Genomic DNA, 25,159 nt, shown 5'->3' with positions numbered 1-25,159 from the left:
CTTTTGAGCATCTCCGAGTGATAATCGTGTTTTAGGATAACTTGACTTTCTATTCTCAAAGCCCCTAGAAAAGTAGCCCTTTTTGTTGCCTTGGGGCAGAAATCTCCTTTCTTAGCATCATTTCCCAGACTAAAGCATAGCAAACAACATTCAACCTTATACTTCAATCTGATGGCCTTGAAGTTAAATCTCAAGCATGCCTTACTAGTTATGAGCCTTTAAATAGTTCTGTTAAATTATGCTCACACTTATTTGATCATTTGAACTAAGATTAGGCCCAAGTTCATATAGCCTCGGAAATAGAACGAAACAACATCATTTCCATGAACATGTAGCAAAAAAACCACGGACCTGTTTTCCCTAGTAATACTTGATCTTATCTCCACAAATCTGAATGAGACTCACCCAGGCATCTATCCACAGCTTCACAAGCCTTTGGTTGTAGAAAAAATGATATTCTTAGCTTGTTACTTATTGTCATGGCTTCGTCCATCAGATTCACACTTGATGTAGTTCGCACAAGGGGAAAATCAGCTTGAAAGCTCGAAATCCAGAGGATATGAATGATAGAGCAAGATTACAGATAATAAAACACAGAACACTTCTCATCAGGAGGACGCGATATATCACCCCAACTATGCCTAAATCACCTAATCCCCATGCACACTGGTAAAATAGGAAACCCCCAAAGAAAGACTAGGTAAAGGAAATGCAAAGGGAGATCCAAAAAAAAATGAAGTAGAGTACTTTGGGAAAGATGAGAAGTAAGTGACGTACAACAAACTTAGACACCTCTCACTTGGAAAGATACTCACTTGAACCAATGACCTCAAGCTTAAAAGGGGAAGACTAAAACTTGGCAACACATTATTATGTTTAAAAGTTTTAGTATTTTACCAAGTTCAATGGTCATTGGTAATGGTTATGAAGTTTCAAGTTTGAACTTATGGTTTGTGAATCGCATTTCAATTTTCTATATTCAACTATGTTTGGTACGTTATATTGAAGTATCATTTCATAATTAGCTTTTTCAGTCATATATATATACTATGCAACCCCCCTCTTTGCCTCCCCCCCTCCGTACCCCCGCTGTCCCTGAATTGAGGCCCTTTTTTTCCTGCACCCAAAACTCATTCCGACATCCCCCCGCATCGCCGCATCCTTGTACCGGTGTAACACTGGTTTGGAAAAGCATTAATTTTCTTAAGAGTTACGTAGATTGCAGGGTTCATCATTGTGCGTACAACCAGGTTCTTCACATCACTGCATTTAGATATTTATAGCTCCGCTTGCCCACTGATAGAAAACAGATTTGTATTAAATAAGTTGGTTATTAGTTTATGAAATTTGTGTACTTGAGTTTGATAATAACATGCCCTGGATTTCACTGAACATTACTGCTTACAAAGTTGTTAGTCCTATAATGTCTTCACTATTTAAAATCAGTATAGAAATGTTTTAAATGCAAAACAATAAATTTAAACTACCAGTGAGATTTAACATTATAGTGATAATGAGTTTGTTTGCCAAGTGTTTGATGAAACGCCTGAACGTCTGATTGGTGTTTAAAACTTGTGAAATTGGATTTGTCCAAGTTATAGCCAGGTCAGGGTTATTACATGTCTCCATCAACACCATTGTAGGTTATAAAGAATAATATAACCATACAGCATACCCTTCGTAGGTAGTAGAGAAATATAGGAAAATTATCATAGCCGTTCTTCATCTACAAACAACTGACCAAGAGAAACATCAAGAATGGAGATAAAACAATGTTTGAGAAGAACAACCATCTCAGGTAAGATAACTCCTGCAACTACCAAAACTCTAACACTCCTCTTAGCAAAGGAGATACCATTTGCAAATTCTCATGTCATCGAGACTCTCAACATGACAAACACAATGGCTACACCCATATGTGTTAAAAGCAAAACATTATCACGGATTCTCTCAATGTGTTAGTATCATGGATTCACTCATCCATGGCTAATCCTATGAGTGAAATAAATACAAGCTCACATCACGGAGTCACTCAATGTGATGTTGCCATGGAGTCTCTCAACATCACATCCACTGTGCTACTCCCATGAGTGGAAAGAGCAACAAGGGTTTTCACCTGAAATTTCTCCATCTTAGAGAAAAATGCATTACAAGGGCTTTCACCTCAAATTTCTCCCTCTCAGGGCAGAATGCATTACAAGGGCTCTCACCTGAAATTTCTCCATCTCAGAGAAAAATACATCACAAGGGCTTTCACCTCGAATTACTCCATCTTAGAGAAAAATGCATTATAGTACATAACAAGAGCAATTGATGCTAAGACTCCCTCTCAAAAGGTAAACATTCTCATAACTTATATAACCATAATAAAATACAGTTGACTTCAATGTTTGTCCAAACAAGGAGCTTTTGCAATTACACTGCTTCATGAGCTTGCTGATTCTCTGCAAAGGACTTGGTACTCTCCATCTCTCGCTCAAGCTCCCTTTGTATCTCTCACCCGATGTAAAGGAATAGTCATTTTAGAGTATTTGCACACTCGGATCAGACAATATACTGGACATGCTTTGTCCAATGCCAGTGAAGACTCCACAGATTTCAGATACATCCTAATACAAGCCCACTATTTGTAAATTCTTGCTTTAGAACTCATGCAAGATGAATACTCAGTGCCTTAGATGATGAGACTCGACTACCAACTTTAGCAACACTATAGTAACTAATTTTCCTCACAGCTGGTTGAGAATACATCATAGAGTTACATAACTCAGTGCAACTGTTAATAGTATCCAGATTCACGGTACAGTCTCCCTCAATAGGAGCCAATAAATGCTCAAAACATATGCATATATGCTCAAGAAAAGTATTCCTAAAGCAACCTGTATAGTCTGGAAAGGACTAAAACTGAAGCTCTCAACTTGAGCCTTGAGTTCTCGAAATTTAACTCCCTTTGAATGTCATATCCTCCTCTTAGAAGAATCTGATCATAATGATAGGTTCTGTGTTGTTTAGTGTCTTCATCTTTCTCAATTTCCTTGCTGATGCAAACTCTCCATCCAAGGCTGACCCAACCTTGTTATGTGACATCAACTTAGACTCATGACTGCAAGCTAAGTCTTCATGTTTAATCAGTTCTCTTGTTAGATGTTTCAACTCTTCCTCTTATGAATTCCTTATGCAATATCGGATAAATAATCTATCACTCTTTTGCTCCTTGATCCATCTTGCATTTTAGAGAGATTAATAATAATTCATAGAATCAAACTACCCTGAAGAGAAACACACAGGCCAATGCTAAGAGTAAACATGAATTAACTACATAAAAGATTCATAAACATTTCAGAGGTACAAAATACTATCTCTTGATTGTTTACGTTTGAGATGGCCTAAACTTCCCCTTGAATCAATGAATAAAAACTCATGCTTCTACAGGATTTTAAAACGTGTCCAACACCTTCAAAGAACACATACAGGTCTGCAACTAAAATCTAGAAACTTGTAATACTCTGCTGGCTCACTCTAGCAATGCTGAAGGATGTGACTTGGGTTTCTTTGTTTTGCATCATTTTTTGTTTTTTTTCAAGATATATAATTTTCATATTTGTTTCAACAATATAACAAGTGCTGAAAGTAAATTGAAATGACAAGCACCACACCACTTAACCAAAACGATTTCCAACTAAGTTTTGCAATGATGAATTTATAATTTATAGCCTCTCAATTAGGTAATTAAAAACATATTTAAATTAGACCTGTATGTGAATGCAGATGTTTGTAAATTTGCAGATGTATAATTCCCATACCAAGCAATGTATGCAGGGTCTTTTGAAGTAATTGCTGCCTCTTAATATATATTCACAGCCTCCAAATATTTAGTGCAGCAACAATGTGGCACCAAAATTGGTGTTCAATAACAGCAGCAAGAATTCACCATTAATGGCATTAAATCACAGGAGCCAATAGGGAATTTTAGGCAATAAAAAATGCAACGGTAATACCAATATGAACCATTCCCAGCTGAAGATGAATGTCAGATTAAAACCCACACCAATCTACATATATAATAGGCCCCAGCTATGAATGAAATGCTTAAAAAACCCACTCCAAATGCAAGTCAAATGCCACCTCAAAAACAGAGATAGTAGACACCCAAATTCAGTGACAATAAACATAAACTCCTTTCCCAGATACAGATGACAGTAAGAAGGGCTGAGATATTCACCTCTAAAATCCTCAATATGGGCACCCAATATCAAATTGAAAAACTTCAGAACAATTCACCATACAACAATAGTGAATTGGAATGTTCAATTCAATTTCAGAACACAAATTCAATTGCTTCACAACAACAATTGATGCACAATTCAGGAGGAATCAATCCTTAAGAGAATTCACAACTACAAAACCCTCACAAGAAAATATCAAAAGCAATAGACAAGAATGAATTCCTCCCTCAAAAAGCATTGCTTTTATTTTAAATAAAGATAACTTCTTCAAACACCTTTTACTCAAAATCCTCTTTGCTTTATACTTGGGCATATAATATAATCTATTATTACTTTTTGGCTCCAAAACAACCTTTTCAACCATATTATGATATTTTGACACACAAGTTCATTATTTCTTGTGCCCATGTTTAAAACTTTGCAACCTGGTTCCAATGAGCTATGACACTAAGGTGGCCAACATACTAGTAGAAATAACAAACTCAATATATTTAGTTGAATAATAATAATAATTCACTTTTCTTTCAAAAATGACTGATGAAGGATCAAAAGCGAAATATGATAACACATGAGTGGTCCTGATGAAGAAAAACGATGAATGAGCCTGATGGGGTGACTTACTAAAAATAACACTCCCTCCAAGATTCTTGGAGCCCAAACCAAAAGCTCGAAATAAAAACTAAGGGCATCATTCAACTCCTCTAACTCATATAAGCTCATTGAAACCAACCATTAACTTACTATAAATAGTAAGTCCCTCAAAACGGAGCCAAACTAACCATAGGCCATTGGAGAGACTAATAATTTGTAATGAGCCCAACTGGCTCATTCCAATGCAATGTTAAAAAAAAATGTTTCCATTTGATTTATCTTGTGATTTTGTGAAGTTTACAGATTATAGGAGTGATAAATATAAATATAACGGATTTGCAATGACAGATTAAAGATAGTACTCCAACTCTTTATCTATGGCCCTTTCATATGCAATGCCAAAATATAGAAAAATCTCAAGAGGTAAGAAATTATAAATCTTATTAATAATTCTTCCTCGTTCATAGAACACATGCTCAAATAACTCAATAAATAAATAGTTGATGAACTTGTTAAAGATATCCAGTGAGCAAGGCAGCCAGCTACAAACAAATAACAGACCCAAAACAATTAGTTACAATATTCTCTAGGCACCCACGTATGCAAACAAATTGTATTCTCTGCCTTCAATCAGAACGTCGCCTAGATATATTTTTGAAATGGACACCCAGACCTGAGCCTGCACGTCCAATAGCAAATGTAGTTGCTCGGAATGTGGCACTAATACCAGGCTCATCTAAGCGGTTGCAGGCAGCCCAATACACAAATTGAAGCCACACCCAGGAATAATGATTTTAATTGCCAATATGCAGATATAAGGGCACCTAGCAGCAATAATGTTTGACGCTCTAAACATGTATTACATTCTCCCAAATTGTCAGACCAAATCGCCTCCTCATTAACAAGTACATTATAAGGTGATGTCTCAAATCAACTTGAATTTGCAAAGCAATTCAATTTACAACAGCATTGAATTGAATTGAACTCCAAGCTAGGAAGAATTAATCCAATTCTTTTTTACCTCAGCAATAAATTGAAGCATAGCCAAGAGAATTCTGAATTCTTAAACCCTCAGAGCAAAACCATTTTACATCAACAATGGAATTGATTTTTTCCCAAAACTCAAATCCTCACAAAAGACATAAAAGAAATAGACAATTGGATGCTAATTCTCACAATTGGAGTCATATTTATAATGAAATTGTGCAACTTAGCTTCCCCTTCACACTTTTCACTTAAAAGGCTTCATCTTCACAATTCCATTTTATAACATTAAATAACATAAATTGACATAATAAATGTGAAGCCTCATTAATAACTAATAAATATGAACTCCATCAGTTTAATGCACCAACCATATGCAAATGGTGACCAACTGCCAATGCCACCACTATACTGCCAAATATAGTAATTGCCCAAAATAGACTTACTATAAATAGCAAGTTCGCTTCAAAGACCTCCAAAACTCACTATTAGCTCACAAGGGTTGCGATAATGAACTGACCTAGCCAACTGTAGGAACTTGCTAAAAATGGGGATATTACAGTTCCCAGCCCCAAGATTTCTTGTCCTCAAGCAATTCGGAAACACACCACTCCAACCTCCACTAGGCTCTGATAGGAAAAAGCATGTGACATCCTTGTCATCACCAAACTAACGTGGATCGAATATGAAGCTATATGCACACATAACTGTTTATACCCTACTACCACTTTGATCATCGCCATCGAAATCATCAAGCTGCTGCGATGACTCAACCTCAATCTCGTCATAGTAAATCCACATGGCATGGTTCGTTTCTCCCTTAGGCCTCAATGTGCAAGTGTGACCTTTAGAGAAAAGTCCCTTGCACTAGAAGCAAATTTGTCTCCTTCTCAGATCCTTTTGCAAAGCCTCATCAATCTTTTGAGCTGATTTCCTCCTATCCATAGTAATTGGTGGGTGCTCCTCATCAACATGCAGGGGGGTAAAAGGCTTCAAAGAAAACTTGCCTTGAGAAGAAGCCTTAAGATCTCTTGCTTTCTGCATAGCTTCTTGTAAGGTAGATGAGTCTAATGACTTAATCCACCCATGGAGTGGCTCAACCAATCTCTCCATATACAACATCACTCGCCTCTACTCAGATATATCATATACCATCACTAAGAGCCTTTGGAACTCATTGATGTAAGCCTCTAAGCCAAGAGTTTGCCTCAATTGAGCTAACTCTCTGAAATAAACCTCAGGATCCTTCCTATCAAATCTCTCTATCAAACGGTCTTCAAACTTCTAATAGGAAGTAATATGATCATATCGCAAGTTGACTAACCCATGGCACCACTAGCCATGGGTTACTTCATCAAGTTGGATCACTCTAAATCTAATAGTGTCCTCCTCAGTCACCAGACGCAATGCCAAGTATGTGTTGAGCTTATGGACCTATGCTCAAGCAGTCACTCTACCACTGCCATCAAAGTGCTCCAAAGTCATCTTATTGGTCACCTCATGTAAATTAGTTTATCGAGGCCTTTGCTTCTTAGGTGTAGGCCTCCCTCTAAAATGCTCCTGCTTTTGTGTCAGGAATCTATCAAAGTTAAGGTGCTTCTTGATTGCTTGCGACAAAGCATCCCTTTTAGAAAAGTGTGCTACCACGTCATCTGCAAAAGGTGCAACCTCAGGTCTTAGGAATGTGGGCCTTTGTGGCCTATCATAAGTGCCAATATGACCAATCTTGTCAACTTTGTTAGCTATCCTAATCCAGTCCTCTAATCTAATTCTATCGCCATCTCTAAACCTATCATTTACCCATGACCTGTGAAAACTAACAAAAGCATCTCGAGCACTTTGCTCCCTAGTCCAGTCTCTAGGGAGAGCAATGTGCCGTAGTGTTTCATAAAGCTACTAGAACACCTCGGCAATATGGTGTTGTCTAGCTGCCAAGTCCTTGAACGTCTCCTAGACCTCTCTATCAACCTCAGAACCCATGCTAACATCTCTATAACTTGTATGAGTTGAACTAGCCGAACTACTAGACCCCTGTCGCCCAAAGTACCGAACTAAATATTATACTCTCCATCCCTATGTGGAGAAGTGCGACCTCTGTAGGTATAATGTCTTCCCAAAATGAATCTTCAATCTTTAATGCACTAAATATCAAACGTCAGAATAATGTGCTAAATAATAAATCTCTGAACAGTGTACTGATCAATAAGCCTCTGAGCCCAATTCATTGCAGGCTGGTAGGAAACTGCTCTGATGCCACAGTAATGAGCCCAACTGACTCATTCCATTGCAATGCTAAAAGAAATTGTTTCTGTTTGATTTATCGTGTGATTTTGTTGAGTTTACATATTACAAGAGTTTTAGTTGGATAAATATAAATATAATTGATTTGTAGTGACAGATTAAAGATAGCACTCCAACTTTTTATCTATAGCCCTTGGATATGAAATGCCAAAATATAGAAAAATCACAAGAGATGAGCGATTATCAATCTTATTATTTATTCTTCCTTGCTCATACAAAACATGCTGAAATAACTCAATAAATAAATAATTGATGAACCTAGTAAAGGTACCTAGTGAGAAAGGCGTCTAGCTACAAACAAACAACAGACCCAAAACAATTAATTATAGTCTTCTTTAGGCATCCACATATGCAAACATATTGTATTCACTACCTCGAATCAAAATGTAACTCGTAAAATATGTAGAACTCGTGAGAATGCAACCAGAACCAATATTCAGAACCTTTAAATTTCTGCCCCACTCCATCCAATAGCAAATGTAGTCACCCAGAATGTGACGTTAATACCAAGCCCGTCCAAGTAGTTTGTAGGCAGCCCAATATGTAGATTGAAGCCATGCCTTGGGATACTGATGTTAATTGCCAATATGTAGATATAGGGGTACCTAACAACAATAGTGTTCAACGCTCTAAAGAGGTATTACAATCTCCTAAACCCTCAGATTGAATCGCCTCCTCAATAACAAGTACAATATAAGGTGACGTCTCAAATCAACTTGATTTTGCAAATCATTTCAATTTACAACAACATTGAATTGAATTGAACTCTAGGCTAAGAAGAATTAATCCAATTTGTTTTACCTCAACAACAAATTGAAGCACAACCAAAAGAATTTTCAATTCTGAAACCCTTAGATCTAAACCATTTTACCTTAGCGACGGAATTGATTTTCTCCCAAAACTCAAACCCTCACAAAAGGTAAATAAAAGAAATAGCCAATTGAATGCCAATTCTCACAATTGGTGTCATATTTATAATGAAACTGTGCTACTTAGCTTTGTGTTCACACTTTTCACTTAAGAGGCTTCACATTCACAATTCCATTATATAACATGAAATAACGTAAAGTTCCTTAATAAATATGAAGTCTCATTAATAAATAATAAATAATAAATATGAACTACATCAATTAAATGTAACCATATGTAGATGTCGACCAACTACCAACGCGACCATTGCATTGCCAAATATAGTAGCTGCCCAAAATAGACTTACTATAAAGAGCAAGTCCCTCAAAGACCCCAAAAACTCATTGTCAGCTCATGAGGGTTGTGATGATGAACTGACCTAGCTAATTATAGAAACCTGCTAAAAATGGGGACATTACATAACTCTAGAACAAGGTCCTCTAAATAGTAGTATCACCCTACAAGGATCTAATGTTAGATTGAATCCATGAAATTTGTGGAAACTCAAAAAATTGGGACATTTCAGTGCACCCTCCCTAAGATTGCTTGTCCCCAAGCAATCCTGGAGCGAAAAAAAACATCGTAGTCCACTCGGATCCAAAGGGTAAAACTGTGTAATATCCTTGTTTTGTACAACTAATTCCTGTAGCACCAACACCTAGATAATTGACATCGATAAAAAAATACTTTGAAAACTAATTATAGGTGCTAATAGAGTAGACAACTCATTGGAACTCGACCCAATTGAAGCACCAACGTTGTCATCACCTAAGTCCCTATATAATTGACATCCACATCTAGCTGCACAAGGTAGATAGTAATAACCATAGGTGCCTGTGACACAAACACCATCTCCATACTATGTTGAGCTGTTCTAGATGTGTCAATATTGCAAGTGATCTAAGTTTCAATTGTCAATCCCATCTACAAAAGATGGTGCTAACTCATTCCATAAAGGATGGTATGAAATTGGTGCCAATCCACACCTGCATGAAATCAAGTCCTCTACCTGTGGGTTAAATTAGAAATGATGAGCACTTCTCACCATGTAATGGCAATAAAATGCTCCAATCTCAAAGGCTCATCATTACTAAACTGTGAATCAAGAGGTGCATCCAAACTTTGATTCCAAACAATTGGTCGGGTAGGATCTTGGGTAACCTTCTTAGCAAACCCAACCACAAAATCCTTGTGGGGAAGCATTGTAGCCAAGGTCTCTACAACCATTCCCACCAATTGTCGAATACTGCGAGAGCCCTAGACGAGAGTACCCTCAAGAGCTCTTTATGGTCCCTCTTGTAATTTCAAAATCTCAAGCAAATGCTCCATAAATAACTCTATGTAATAAAAATTATATGAGGATGTGTCAACCTTGCTCCCCTGCAATCCACAACTGATCCCTCTAAAACCGCGACACTAACAACTATCCAATGCTACCAGTTGTATGAGATGAATTAATAGATATTATTTCGACAGAAGGAAACAAATCCCCATGAGAGCTCATCTCCATAGCAGATGATACCTTGTCCAATTCCTGTGAAGAAGTGAGAGTAGTGTTAGGAACTGGCACACTACTCCTTGAAGAATCCAGTATAGCCACACCGATACTCTCAATAACTGGGTCAACATCATTTGTCAGTATGCTACTTACTAGGGAACTTGGTACAACAAGAAGCTCTTTGCAGTCCTCCATTGATGAACTCATCTCGTCTATAACTACTGCACTCTTATCAAGGATGGATGTAATTGCATCCTTATCACATCCATCATCCTTATCTATGGAAGTCAACTCACCACCAACTACCACTATGTGTAACTTAACTGGATTTGGGGTTGTAGACTGTACACTCTCCAAATCCATGATAACCTCATCCAAATGTAATTGTAACTCCCAGAGGGCCAACTAAGTACATTGCAAAGAGTCTACAGTCCCCTCAAGCTCAATGGTGAGCTCATCAACCTCCTCCTTTCAACTGAAGGCATCATTACATACCTAGTCTCCCTCGAGTAGGAAATCTTGATCTGCCAACAATTGCAAATAATTATGTCTCATAATTCGGATAGTCTCTCAGAGAGCATGAAACTCCACAAGGGAAAGACCACTATCATAGTTCTCATCTGTCATTGGAGTGCTCCAACCATAGGTAGCCAACATCTGATGAGAAACACCAAAATGCTCTAAAGATGTGGCAATCATGCTATCGCTAACCATCAACTGCCCAATCAAATGATAAGGAACCTGTAACCACTGACTCGTGTGCATGTCCTCTGACCCAAACTCAACTTTGTGATAGGAAATTGTATCTATATTGCTCACCACATGATCACTAACATCATGTGTGCTATCATCCTTGCACAGATCAACAACCGAGGTATTGCTATTGAGTACCTCTAATAATACCTCCTCTGAGGAAGTGAAAGCTATTGTTGTATCAAACTCCTTGCATGTCTTTGCTGCCCCCTCAAAGTAAGTCCCTATAAATTACGATCTTGGGACCTAGCATCATCCAATAGCTACTCCAAGTCATCACCCAAAATCTGATATGATATATCGTACTTGCTGCAACATGAATCATCAACACATAAAACATCAAAGGTTCCTACCACACTAGTATCAACATTGTCCAAAGAAGACCCCTTTGCCTGCTGTTGCATACCTGACTCAACGTCATCATGTAGATCAACATCTCAAGGGCATAAATCTACACCACCTAAGTTCTTTGTATCTGTAACACTCAAACCGAGAGTGTCATAAATGGGTAGCTCCATGCTCTCATATGTCTTATCTAAGAAGACTGCCTCCTGCACTGACTCAACGCTATGACAACTACCATAACAGTCAGAAGTGGCAATGCTCATATCCTCCACACAGTCTTCAAAAACAACACCTTCCTCAAGAGTCTGAATTAACAGTCCTACATTATTGGCCCTCGCACTATCTGCAACATCATCAACATGCTTAGATAAGGGAGTAGTGTCCTGACAATCAAATTATGTATCGCCCATATCTCCACAACTACTAACTGATGTAAGACTCCCATCAAAGGTAGTTAGCATGTCCTTACATCTTCCAAAGCACCAACTCTAGAATCCTCAAACTTTTGGAACTCAATGCTGCTCTCCTCTAATGAAATAGACGCATCCACATGCCCTTGTGTAGAATCTCCAATGTCATAATTGCAGATAGGACTAGTGGCTGCCCCACTAAGCACAAAATCATTTTCACCATGAATGCCATCTGTGGAAAATCAAGGCGAAGACTTCTGGATGTCTCACGTGTGAAAAACTCAAACCTATCTTCCTGCATTCTCGGTGAAGGCCTATAAAAAATGAAAACCATATACCTAGCTGCCTTGTCAATTGTTACCGGATCTGAAAATTTTGCATCTATCATTTTCTGATATCTTTTAAGACTTTCCATACTTTTCATCAATGCATTTGTTTGCTTCTTGAGATTTTCCTTATTATTTGTCTGGTTCCCATATTTACTAGATTTCCTATGTCTGTCCATAGTTGGAATAAATGCAACAGTGCTAATCACTCAAATTAAAACAACAAATCCAAAATAATAAATATTTTTCTACCCCACAAGATGGTAGGAAACTTCTTTGATACCCCTGTAATAGTCCCGCTGGCTCACTTTAGCAAGGCTGAAGGATGTGACTTGTGTTTCTTTGTTTTGCAATTTTTTTTTTCTTTTCAAGATATATATATTTTTATGGGTTTTTAACAATAGAACAAGTGCTGCAAGTAAAGTGAAATGGCTAGCACCACACCAGTTAACCAAAACGATTTCCCACTAAGTTTTGCAATGATGAATTTATAATTTATTGCCTCTCAATTAGGTAATTACAAACATAATTAAATTGCACCTGTATGTGAATGCAGATGCTTGTAAATCTGCAGAAAATGTATAATTTCCGCGCTAAGCAATGTATGCAGGGTTTGCTGAAGTAATCATTGCCTTTTAAAATATATTCACAGCCTCCAAATATGTAGTCACAGCAGCAATGTGGTATCAAAGTTGGTGTTAAATAATAGTAGCAAAATTTGCCTTCAATGGTGTTATATCATAGGAGCTGATAGGTATTTTAGGCAATAAAAAACGTAATGCCAATACCAATAATATATGCTGCCCAGCTGAAGCTGAAAATCAGATTAAAACCCATGCCAATTCACAGATATAATAGACGCCAGCTTTGAATGAAACGCTAAAATAACCACGCCAAAATGCAAGATAAATGCCGCCTCAAGAACAGAGATAGTAGACGCCCAAATTCAGTGACAGTAAACACCAAACTTCAGCACATAAACGCCTTTCTGAGATACAATTATGATAGTCATAAAGGTTGAGATAATTCACCTCTAAAACCCTCAATATGGGTGCCCAATATCAAATTGAAAAGCTTCAAAACAATTCACTATACAACAAGAGTGAATTGGAATGTTCAATTCAGCTTCCCAAAACTTGCACAAGAAAATATCAAAAAGCAACAGACAAAAATGAATAACTCCCTCACAAAGCATTACTCTTATATTAAATAAAGATGACTTCTTCAAGGCACCTTTCACTTAAAAGCCTCTTTTCTTTATGCTTAGGTGCGTAATATAATTTATTAATTTCCGTTGGCTCCATAACGACCTTTTCAACCATATTATGATATTCTTACACACAAGGTCATTGTTTTTTATGCTTAAGATTTAAAACTTTTCAACTCAGTTGCAACAAGCTGTGACACTAAGGTGGCTGATATATAATACCAACAAAAATAGCAACCTCAGGATATTTAGTTGAATAATAATTATAATTCACCCATCTTGCAAAAATGACTGAAGAAGAATCAAAATTAAAATCCAACAACACACGAGTGATCTTGATGAAGAAAAGCAATGAATGAACTTGATAGGGTGACTTACTAAAAATAGACGCTCCCTCCAAGATTCTTGGAGCCCAAATTAGAAGCTAGAAATAAAAATTGAGGAGCATCACTCAACTCCTCTAACTTATCTGAGCCCATCGGAACCAACTTTTGGCTTACTATAAATAATAAGTCCCTCAAAACGGAGCCAACCAGAGCATAAGCCACTAGAGAGGCTAATAACTCCTCAACAAGGCCCTCTAAACACTAGTATCAGCCTACAAGGACCCAATAATAGACCAAATCCATCAAATCGGTAGCAACTCAAAAAATGGGGACATTACAAAATTGTTGTAGTAGTTTGTGCAGCTCAAATAGGGCAATTGTTGTCGGTAAATTCTATATTGTAGGCGACGGGTAGAATTGTATCTGAAAGGGTGCGTGACGGTTGAGTCACCCCTTCTGGAAAGTATATCTACATCGTCCGAAAGGGACTATCGGGACATCATAATCATTATCATTGGAAGCATTGTACTTGGAGTGCATATTGCGTATATGAATAAAGTATCTGTTTTGTGTTATATCTTATTGTACTACATGTGATAAGTATTTGTTTACCTTGTATGGTAAACATTTGGCGCCATCGCCAGTCAAACTTGGAACAAAGGAAGTTTTATGAAGATTAATGTTGGATTTGCTTAATAAAGATAGGAATAAGATAAAAGATAAGGATGAGATACGCATAGCATAGGAAGTACTATTTTTAGCACAATAGGTGGAGTGCAGACATAAGCTTCATCAGCTTACCGACGGACACCGAGGGGGTGGAGCACATACTGAGGGAGTGCATTCACTTAGTAGACCGAGGAGTGTCAAGGAATTGTTAGAAGAAACTCGATGGCGATTGAATTTGGTGGAAGAGACAACAGAGAAGTTCCTTAACTTGTATATGTTGAGGGTAGAGAATCCGAACGAAAGGGAAGTAACTCGCACGGCTTGAAGTGTTGAAGGAGCACAAGTGTGGAGTGAACTCTTCGTTCTTGATACACTCGACGAACGGATACAGGTAGAGAATCGAACAACTTTGCTTGAGGAAGATCTTTTCACACTGGGTAACGCAGTTGTCCAAAGTAGGGTGGTTGTCCAAAGCAATGCGGTTGTGCAAAACAATGTGGGTGCTCAGAACAACGCGAGTACTCAGCAAGTACCACAAAATCAGAAGAAAGTAGCAATGGCAGGACCAAAGAAAAAATTGCTGAAGTTCAATGGTGATGGGATAGCTGATCCAATTAGACATTGTAAAATATGTGAAACGATCTGGATGGAAAACGGCTTAACGGACCAAGATGACTATATCTAATAGTTTCCAACGACCCTATGGGGTGTAGCGATTGATTGGTTTTAGGATGTAGATCCTCGAAAATTAATTACATGGACAAACATCAAGAAAGAATTCATAGCAGAATTCCGACTACTGAGGGATGATAATGAAATAGTAGTAGAAATATACAGTACGAAACAGGGAAAAAATGAAACAATCTGTGTATATGCAAGAAGGCTGAATGAGTTGGTGGGAAAAATGGAAAGCCAACTAGTAGACAGATTAAAGAAAAGATGGTTTGTTGAAGGGCTACGACCGACACTAAAGAAAAAGATGAAAATTGTACCTCCAACGTCGTACATAGATGTGTATAATTAGGCGATGGATCTGGAGAGTGAGCAAAAAATGAGCAAAAAGAAGAAACACAAATTGTCAAACTCAGATGATTCATCTTTTGAAAGTAGCAGCAGTGACGAAGAATCAAGTAAGAAGGTTCGAGTGTTGTAGAAGGATATGTTACAGATGATGGAGTTTAAAAACCTGATAAATAATCCTGACTTGGTCAAAGGGGAATTGTGGTGTACGGACTGTAAGGAGGAGGGTCACACAAAAGGCTCCTGTCCGAAAAAATAATTTTGCAATATCTACCAGATTGTAGGACATTCCACCAAGGAATGCCCGTACAATATGAAAATGAAGGGACATTAGCAAGTGTTACTAATGCAGGAAGTGTCCACCTCAGGAGCAGGAATGAACACGAACAACAATGCAACCTTAAGAAGATACCATAACAATAACCAGCACGGACGAGGTGGTAACAATAATAATAATAACAATAATGGGGGCTGAAGTCGGATATAGTATGACTCGAGTAGGCGACTGATGATACAATGTCATGTGTGCAACCTCTGGGGGCACTTCACTAAAGACTGTATCATGAAGGAAACACCAAAACTGTTATGCAGGTGGTGTGGTTAGGAGACCATGAAGATTCAAAATGCCCTAAGCACGAGGTGAACTTGTTAAGCATCAAAACATGTGATGAGGAGACACTAGCCATCACTCGCGAGCAAGTAAAGAAGGCAATGTATCCAGATGTAGAGGAAGAAGAGAAGAGGTTGCAGCAAGCACGAGTGGAATTGGAAAAACAAATGGAAGATGAGAAATCACAAACAAGAGACACTGCCAGCACCTCGAAGAGTGACCTGGCAGAAGAAAATATTATAAGGCAGGTAATGCAAATGGAAGTTCTTATGAAACTAAATGACCTTACAATGCCTCAGTTATGAATGACGATACCAAACATGACACCACTTCCAAAAGTAACAGAAGAGATAGGAAAGAATGGTAGCGAAACAACTGCAATAGACTCAATGCTACTGGCACTCACTATGGGAAGACATCTTGTAGTAGTAGAGATGGGTATCCTGGGAATTGTACTCATGGACACAATTGTAGATGGAGGGTCAGGAGTAAACATGCCACTGGAGGATATATGGAAAAAGTTGGGACAACCTACATTGTGGCCACCTACATTTCAACTTTTGATTGCCGATTAACACGAGATCAAGCATTTAGGGACCTTGATGGCGCAACTTGTAACCATCGGAATGCAACCATTCTTATTGGATTTCGTTGTCATCCCATTAAAAAGAAAAGGGTATGATGCCATCTTTGGACAGGGCTAGCTAGTACAAACAAAGGTGAAATATGATTTGAAACAGAATACCTTGTCCATGGAAGGCGGAGGCCAGAGATTTGTAATCAACTTACATACACAGATGGTAGGTGAGGAGGCAGCATCATCGGATTCGGAAGGTGAAGGCAGAGGGGAAGATGTGGGGAAGAAAAAAATGGAACCCGATGAAGAGGGGATATTGATATTGGGAGGGTCTAATGATGATGACTTGGACTCTATGAATGACCTACTCCATTGGTAGATGGAGGATTGCGAGCTCTTTTCGAGTTGTAACATGCTAGGGGCCGAAGATGGAAAACAAGAGAATGAATTCTCCAAGGAGTATAAAGAAGTGGAGGGAGAAGCACAGATCGATGAAACGCTAGCGCATAAGTTTAGTGAAGACAAACCAATTGAGTACGAAGAGCCTACAATAAAAATAATGAACTTAGAAGATGAAACCAATCTGAAAAATATATGTGGGAGATGACTGTAATCCAGTCCTGAAGGTAGTAGGGTTCAAAATATTCATGGAATATAAGGACGTATTCGTGTGGACGTATAAGGACTTGAAAGGGTTGCCTCTGGAGTTATGTGTCCACCGGATACCATTGATAGAAAGTGCAGTACCCATATAGAAGCGGCCATATCAGATGAACAAAAATTATGCTGTACAGGTCGCTGATGAGATTGACCGAATGCTGGAAGTAGGAATTATTTTTAGGGTGCAGACGAGTGAGTGCATATAACCTATTGTGATATCTCTGAAGGACACCACTCAGATAAGAATATGTGTGGACTTTTGATGCCTAAATGCTGCAATGATCAAAGATCCATTCTTGATGCCATTCACCGATAGCATTTTGGAAGAATTTGCAGGGCACAAAATTTATTCATTTCTGGGTGGATTCTCCGAATACAACAAGATATCCATCGCTGAAGAAGATAGGCTTAAAACAACATTCATTGTTGAAGATGGGGTATATGCCTACAACAGGATGTCGTTCGGACTGTGTAATGCTCGGCAACATTCTAGAGAATTATCTTGTACATATTTGATAAAATGTCAGTTGGGAATTTCAAGGCATTTCTGGACAATTGGTCAATTTTCAGCCCAGTGGACAAGCATTTAACTGCACTCGGAGAATGCATGGAAAGATGTAGGCGGTTAAGATTGGCACTAAATCCGAAGAAGTGCAGATTCATGGTATTGCAAGGGAAGCTATTAGGGCACATCATATGCAAAGCAAGATTAAAGATGGATCTTGACAACGTTTGGGTAATCTTGGAAATGCCACCATCGATGGATGTAATAGAAGTAAAGTCATTCGTCGGACATGTTGGATATTACCAAAGGTTCATCAAGGGCTTTGCGAAAATATCCTACCTACTGGACAAACTAACCAACATTTACAAAATGAAATAAGAGTTGCAAGAAAATAAAATAAAAATAACCATCTCAAATCCAAACTCACAAGTATTACAACGAAACTCGAAAATCTTCAAACTCAAACAACTAGCTGGAAATTGAAAAATTTCTTGCAATTGTCCAGCTGATTGGTAATCCTTGATTGAAATTTAAACAAATGAATAGGAGTTTCATCCTCAAATCCATTTTTTGCCAAAGATGTTTTCATCCTAAAGCAGAAAACATGAACAATGTTCAATCTCAAGTTAAATGTGTTTGATAATATGCAAATGTTAACCTTCTTCGATGCTTAAGTTTTTGTTTGACTTGATGAGAATCTTCAAACAAGGATGCTTATCGAGTTCTTTTTATTGGTTAAAGCTTTTGTTTAGTCCTCAACAAGGACTTCATGATAATCCTCAACAAGGACTTGAATTTTTTGAATGAATGATAGATTTGAATGCAGATTGAGTGTTTTGTTCAACAGGACATTAAATTTTTAGATTCATGGTTGATACTCATATAGTCCTTGTTTGAGGACTAAGCAAGAGCTTTAACCAAAGAGAAATGCTAAATGACAATACTTTCTTGTTGTTTGAGTGCAAATTGTATGAGTGTGATTAGTTTTTTGCTTGGTTGTTATTTAAGAGATTTCTTTGTTGTTCAACACGAAAAATTCACTTTTTAGAGTCAGGGATGATTCTCATCATGTCCTTGCTTGCAGACTAAACAAGAGTTCTTGACTATAAATTGTAGAAAAAAGGTAGGTGATAATTTTTGTTTGTTGTTTTTTTTGACACAAAAGTCTGCACCCTTGCTTGAGGTATGACCCTCAAGCGACCTTGTGTAACATGGAAACAACCTCCAAGTGTGGGACTTGTGCTCTAAGGCTGAATCTCCCGAGAAGGCTTGCTTCCTTACTATCAGAGTGCACCTAAACTACTGCTTGAGAGGAAAAGGGAGAGAGATTGCATAAAATTAAAATGCTGAAATGAAAGGGGGTGATGCACCAGCTGTACAATACAAGCAGAGAAGAATCCGAAAAAGATATTTACAATCACCTTTTAAAGAGTTCAGGCATAACTCGAATTTAACTATGGAGTTCAAACCCCAACCAAGGTGGAGTTGAGTTGCAGAGGAGAGCAATAACTGAAGAATCAGATGAAAATTTGATCATGAAGTGCAACCTTGTTGTTGGAAGTGACAGGTAGGGAAAAACGGAATGCACCTAGCCATAAGAGATCAAATCCCAAAAAGATTTGATCATTCTATGCATTAAAGAGACATGGAGATGCAATGGCGCCGTGGAACAATACCCAAAACGTCTTTTTTGCAATAAAGGAATTGTCCTTGTAACGCGTCATGGTTACAACAAATAAATTCGTGCCACTACTAGAAAACATGGGGTGGGATAACATGAAATGTTAACCGTTTGCGAAAAATATAGAGTTGACCCATGTGGAATAAATCAGATCTGCCCCAAAAAAAGAGGACCGTTGAAGTAGATATTCCATTTGAAATGGATGGTCCAAATGCTGCAAAAATCTCCCCAATGAATGATTAAAACACAATCATTGATGTAGATCTTCTTCATATTAAACGGATGGCTGAGATGCAGCAAAGAAATCCCCACAATGAGATCAAATCTAATAGCTGTCGCATCTTCGCAAGGGCAAAAAGAGGTTTCGCAAAAATACGAGAGCCGTTGGATGCATGCAACTTGGTCACACAAGAAAATGAGCCAACTTGGCAAAGGAAGAAACTGAGTTCACTCAGTTAAAGAACAAACCGAACCAGCTCGGTTAATGAAGGAACCGAGCCAAAACTAAGTCATTCAAGCGAAGAGTAAACTGAGCTAACTTGGTTAATGAAGAACCTGAGCTAACTCGATAAAATAAGAAAATGGGCTAACACGCAATTCTAGCCGCCAACTTTAGTGTGTTAACCCACTGCAAAGAATCCACCCCATTGAAGATCTCTCAGATCGACTATTAGTGTTGGGCTGAATGGGGGGTAAAAATGGCCAACAGTTTTAATGTAGATAGTAAGTGGTTGATTGATTTATTGTGTGGCTAATATTTCAAGAGATTTGTTTAACATAACAGATCAAATATTTAGATTCATGGATGATTCTCATCAAGTCCTTGCTTGAGGACGAACCAAAAGGTCTCAACCATAAATTTTCAAAGAGAAATGCTAGGTGTCAGATTTGGTTGATCACAAAGTTTTGGTTATTTTTTCCAATCACCCATTTTCCCCCATTCCGTTGAGAATTAATATTATTTGGTCCCTCTACTATCTTTAAAATTTTCTGATTTTTGGTAAACTTGGTTATAGATGCATGTGTTCATCTTCTAAATTAATGATGCAGGAGCATCTTGCATGGGAAAATTATTTTTTTTTTAAAAAGAAAGAAAAAAATTGGAGAGAGAGTGACGAAAATTAGAGGAAAAAATAAATAAATAAAAAGGGAAAAAGGAGAAAAAGAAAAAAGGGAAAATTTCTATTTTTGAGGTGCATAGGTGGTGTAATAGGAAAATAAAATAAAAATGGTTGTCATTCCATTTAATCGAGGTGTGTAGGTGGCATCTTAGAAGTTTGTGGAAAGTTCCTTAAATCATGCATTTAATATTTGTTGTGATGCACAAAAGAAATGTAATTTTCTAATTGGGCCATGTGGTGGTGCTTAGTTGTAGGTGGAATTCTAGAAAGGTGTGGATATTGTAGAAGGTTGTGGATATTGTGCAATTCTGGAAGGTTGTGAATAAGTCATGCATGGGGTTGTAAGTGCCTATTTAAGCAATGTATATGAGCATTTCTAGTCAAGTTGGAAGGAAAGCTTTGGAAGGAAAAGCTTCAAGGTGTGAAAGCTGGAAGGTGTGAAGGCTTCAAGGTGTGAAAGAGAAGAAGGAAGTGAAGAGTGAGTTTTCCTGAGTTTGTGGACAGAGCGCCGAATGTGAAATAGTTTACAGTAGGATTGTGATGGAGTTGTGAGTGTGTAGACAGAGCGCCGAATGTGAGGCAGTTTACACTTGGATCTTGGATAAAGTTGGAGAAGAGCTAGTGGCTGCGGTTTAGAAACAAGGAGGTTGCTTGGTGGCTTGCGAGCGCAAGTTGAGATCTTGGAGGTTTCTACCAGAGCGTGGATCTGGACTAGCTTGGGCTTGGATTGGATCTTGAGAGATCTTGCAAAAATGTTATTGTAGTTGCTATTGTATTTCAAGTATAATAAAATTTCTTGGGAAGCATTTTGTCATCTCTTTGTCTTCATATTGTGGCATTTTTGGTTATGAGTTGGTAGGGTGGTGTGGCCCTTCATCAAGTGGTATTAGAACGTACCTTCATCAAGTGGTATCAGAGCATACCTTCATCAAGTGGTATCAGAGCAGGAGTTCCTGAGTGTACAAGTAGATCGCCGAAGTGTGAGGCAGTTTGTACCAGGACCTTGGTTGGGTGAAGTTTATCAGAGCAGGAGTTCTTGAGTGTACAAGTAGATCGCTGAAGTGTGAGGCAGTTTGTACCAGGACCTTGGTTGGGTGAAGTTTATCAGAGTGAGAGTTTCTAAGTGTACAAGCAGATCGCTGAAGTGTGAGGCAGTTTGTACCAAGACCTTGGTTGGGTGAAGTTTATCAGAGCGGGAGTTCCTGAGCGTGTAGATAGATCTCCGAAGCTGAGGCAGATTGCACTAGGTCCTTGGGAGGACATGCAGATTGATCGATGGAAGATTGAACTTGTTGAGGCATGATCGTAGAGAGCTTGTGGATTGCAGATCTGTTGTCCTAGACTTGTGATGTGGTTCCTGATTGTTCGTGCGAGGTGGCAGGTTGCAATTTGATTTACAAACAATTCGAGGTTGTCACAAGGAGCGTGGGAAGGATTTGTTGCAAAGGGTTTACAAAGATCTTGGAAGATGGCTCCGAGAGGATTGGATCCTGAGATGATTGCAAAACTCTATGACATAGTAGAGAGGAATTTTTCTAAGATGTCTATTGGACTTGACGCTAGCTTGGCTGATCGAGTTAAGGATGTTTGAGAGAAAAGATGGCATTGCAAGGTTGAGGTGGAAGAAGTTGGTTTTGTTGATCAGTTTGTGGAGTCTAATACAGAACCTGTAGAGCAGCTGGAGGATGTTGTTGAAGATATTCCTAACCTTGTTGATGTTGGGATGGAGATTGGTTTTCATGATCAGTTAGTTGAGTCTAACATGGAGATTGCAGAGCACTCGGTCGCGGATGATCCAATTGTTGTTGGTGGTGAGTTATGTATTGCAGAGCATCTTGTTGTGAGCAATGAGATTGCTGGTTTGGCATGTATTGATGGAGATCTACATGTTGGTGCTGATATGGAGTTTGCGGGGTTTGTTGCTACTAGTGTGGATTCAATAGTTGCTGATGTGAATGAAGTTTTGTTGATGAAGCATTATGTGTAGTTTGTTCCTGGGGGTGAGCATGCTAATTGGATGGTTGAGCTTCTGGTGTTTGATAGAGTAATGCAAATGTGGAAGATTTGCATGTTGGTTTTCTTGTCCCTGTTGAGGTGGAAGCCTTTGGTGAAGATGAAGATAGTTGCAGATCTTTCTTTTTGGCGTCAAAGTGTGGGACACACTTTTCTATCTATCGAGGGAGTCTGATGCAGGAGCATCTTGCATGGGAAAATTATTTAAATAAATTTAAAAAAAAATAAAAATAAAAATTGGAGGAGAGAGAAAGTGACGAAAATTAGAAGAAAAAATAAATAAATAAAAAGGGAAAAAGGAGAAAAAGAAAAAAGGAGGAATTTCTATTTTGGAGGTGCATAGGTGGCGTAATAGGAAAATAAAATAAAAATGGTTGTCATTCCATTTAATCGAGGTGTGTAGGTGGCATCTTAGAAGTTTGTGGAAAGTTCCTTAAATCATGCATTTAATATGTGTTGTGATCCACAAAAGAAATGTAATTTTCTAATTGGGCCATGTGGTAGTGCTTAGTTGTAGGTTGAATTCTAGAAAGTTGTGGATTTTGTAGAAGGTTGTGGATATTGTGCAATTCTGGAAGGTTGTGGATAAGCCATGCATGGGGTTGTAAGTGCCTATTTAAGCAATGCATATAAGCATTTCTAGTCAAGCTGGAAGGAAAGCTTTGGAAGGAAAAGCTTCAAGGTGTGAAAGCTGGAAGGTGTGAAGGCTTCAAGGTGCGAAAGAGGAGGAAGTGAAGAGTGAGTTTTCTTGAGTCTGTGGACAGAGCGCCGAATGTGAGGCAGTTTACAGCAGGATTGTGATGGAGTTGTGAGTGTGTAGACAGAGCGCCGAATGTGAGGTAGTTTACACTTGGATCTTGGATAAAGTTGGAGAAGAGCTAGTGGCTGCAGTTTAGAAACAAGGAGGTTGCTTGGTGGCTTGCGAGCACAAGTTGAGATCTTGGAGGTTTCTACCAGAGCGTGGATCTGGACTAGCTTGGGTTTGGATTGGATCTTGAGAGATCTTGCAGAAATGTTATTGTAATTGCTATTGTATTTCAAATATAATAAAATTTCTTGGGAAGCATTTTGTCATCTCTTTGTCTTCATATTGTGGCATTTTTTAATTATGAGTTGGTAGGGTGGTGTGGCCCTTCATCAAGTGGTATAAGAGCGTACCTTCATCAAGTGGTATCAGAGCATTCCTTCATCAATTAATGGTCGAACTGATAAGAATTTACGAATTGATTTTTCCTTTGGCACTTTTTCTTCTATTTTATGGCTGGCATGTCTAGGCCTTTAATATTTGTATTTTCTAGGTTTCTAGTCAGTACCCAATTCCCTTCTGGAATTACAGCTAACTCTTCTCACGATTTATCTACTAGCCATTTCAAAAAAGAAAGAAGACTTCCAGAAGATGTTTGAGAGCTTTAGGATCAGCTGTTCTCTGATGAAACCGTCACCAAAGCTACAAAAGTAGAAACAAAAAAATGAAAACTCCAGAATCTAAAACAAACTTTCATATACAATGGTGAATGGATAACTAGAATTGTCTATCAAATAACCTACATTTAGATCCAAAATTTACTCTGAATGAGAATGCTTTTTCTGCTTTGATCGGAATTTGACTATACTGTTCTATGAGAGTGCTCTTCTTACTGGTAGCCTAACTCCTGCATAAGCCTCTATACAAACTTCCATGATATACACTGGTTTAAGGTGCCAAGTGTGATTTGATGACAACTTCTTCATAATACATGCCTAAATATGGGGTTCCCAATAAATTCTTTGATTCTTTAATAATTATCAGCATAACAATCTGTCAAGTTTGATGTGCCATCTTGCTTTAGTATTTTGATTATTATCCCTTTATTTGCAAACAAATATACTTCCTTGTTGGCTATTTGGTCATCTATATTATTGTACCATCTCTTTGTGGGATAAGGGATTATCTTGAATCCACATATAATCTCTTTGTTATCTTTAACATCAATTAGGAGTGCATCATGGAAGCTTTTAGACAGAGAACAATGGAAGCAGTACAAGATGAAATAAAAATTGCATTGATGAAAAAGTTTTGTCCCTGGAATATCTCCTAGATGTAGAAATTATCAGACATGCAGCTTCGTGACTGAAAAGAATAAGCCTAAATAATACAAGAACAATATGATGTGTCCCATAGTTTATAAGGATTAATAAAACTTTTTGACACTTGATAATAAAACAATAGGTTTTGGTATGCATAGATGCAATGTATGCAAAATAGGATGACCTAATACACATATTTGGAGGAGGATGATCTAAATAAGGAGCCTAGCCTAAACTATATCTATATGTACACATAATTATCTTCCAAGACTCTTTCTTTTGTTCTAATTACAATTTATATAAAAAAAGTACATGTTAAGAGTTATGCAAGAGTCCTGAATCCAGTCACTAAATCCAAAA

The 25,159-nt window shown here is 38.0% G+C and overlaps 1 protein-coding gene across 10 annotated transcripts in view; it reads left to right on the top strand.

The window, feature by feature from the left end:
* Nucleotides 1-25,159, top strand: part of LOC149546279 (uncharacterized) — a 133,527-nt gene that overhangs the window by 10,064 nt on the left and 98,304 nt on the right. The window lies entirely within an intron of this gene.

The sequence above is a fragment of the Cupressus sempervirens genome, chromosome 7 (genome assembly GCF_028749045.1).
Source record: "Cupressus sempervirens isolate cs-2001-9-10 chromosome 7, ASM2874904v1, whole genome shotgun sequence".
NCBI lineage: Eukaryota > Viridiplantae > Streptophyta > Pinopsida > Cupressales > Cupressaceae > Cupressus > Cupressus sempervirens.
This window is presented reverse-complemented; position numbering and strand designations above follow the sequence as displayed.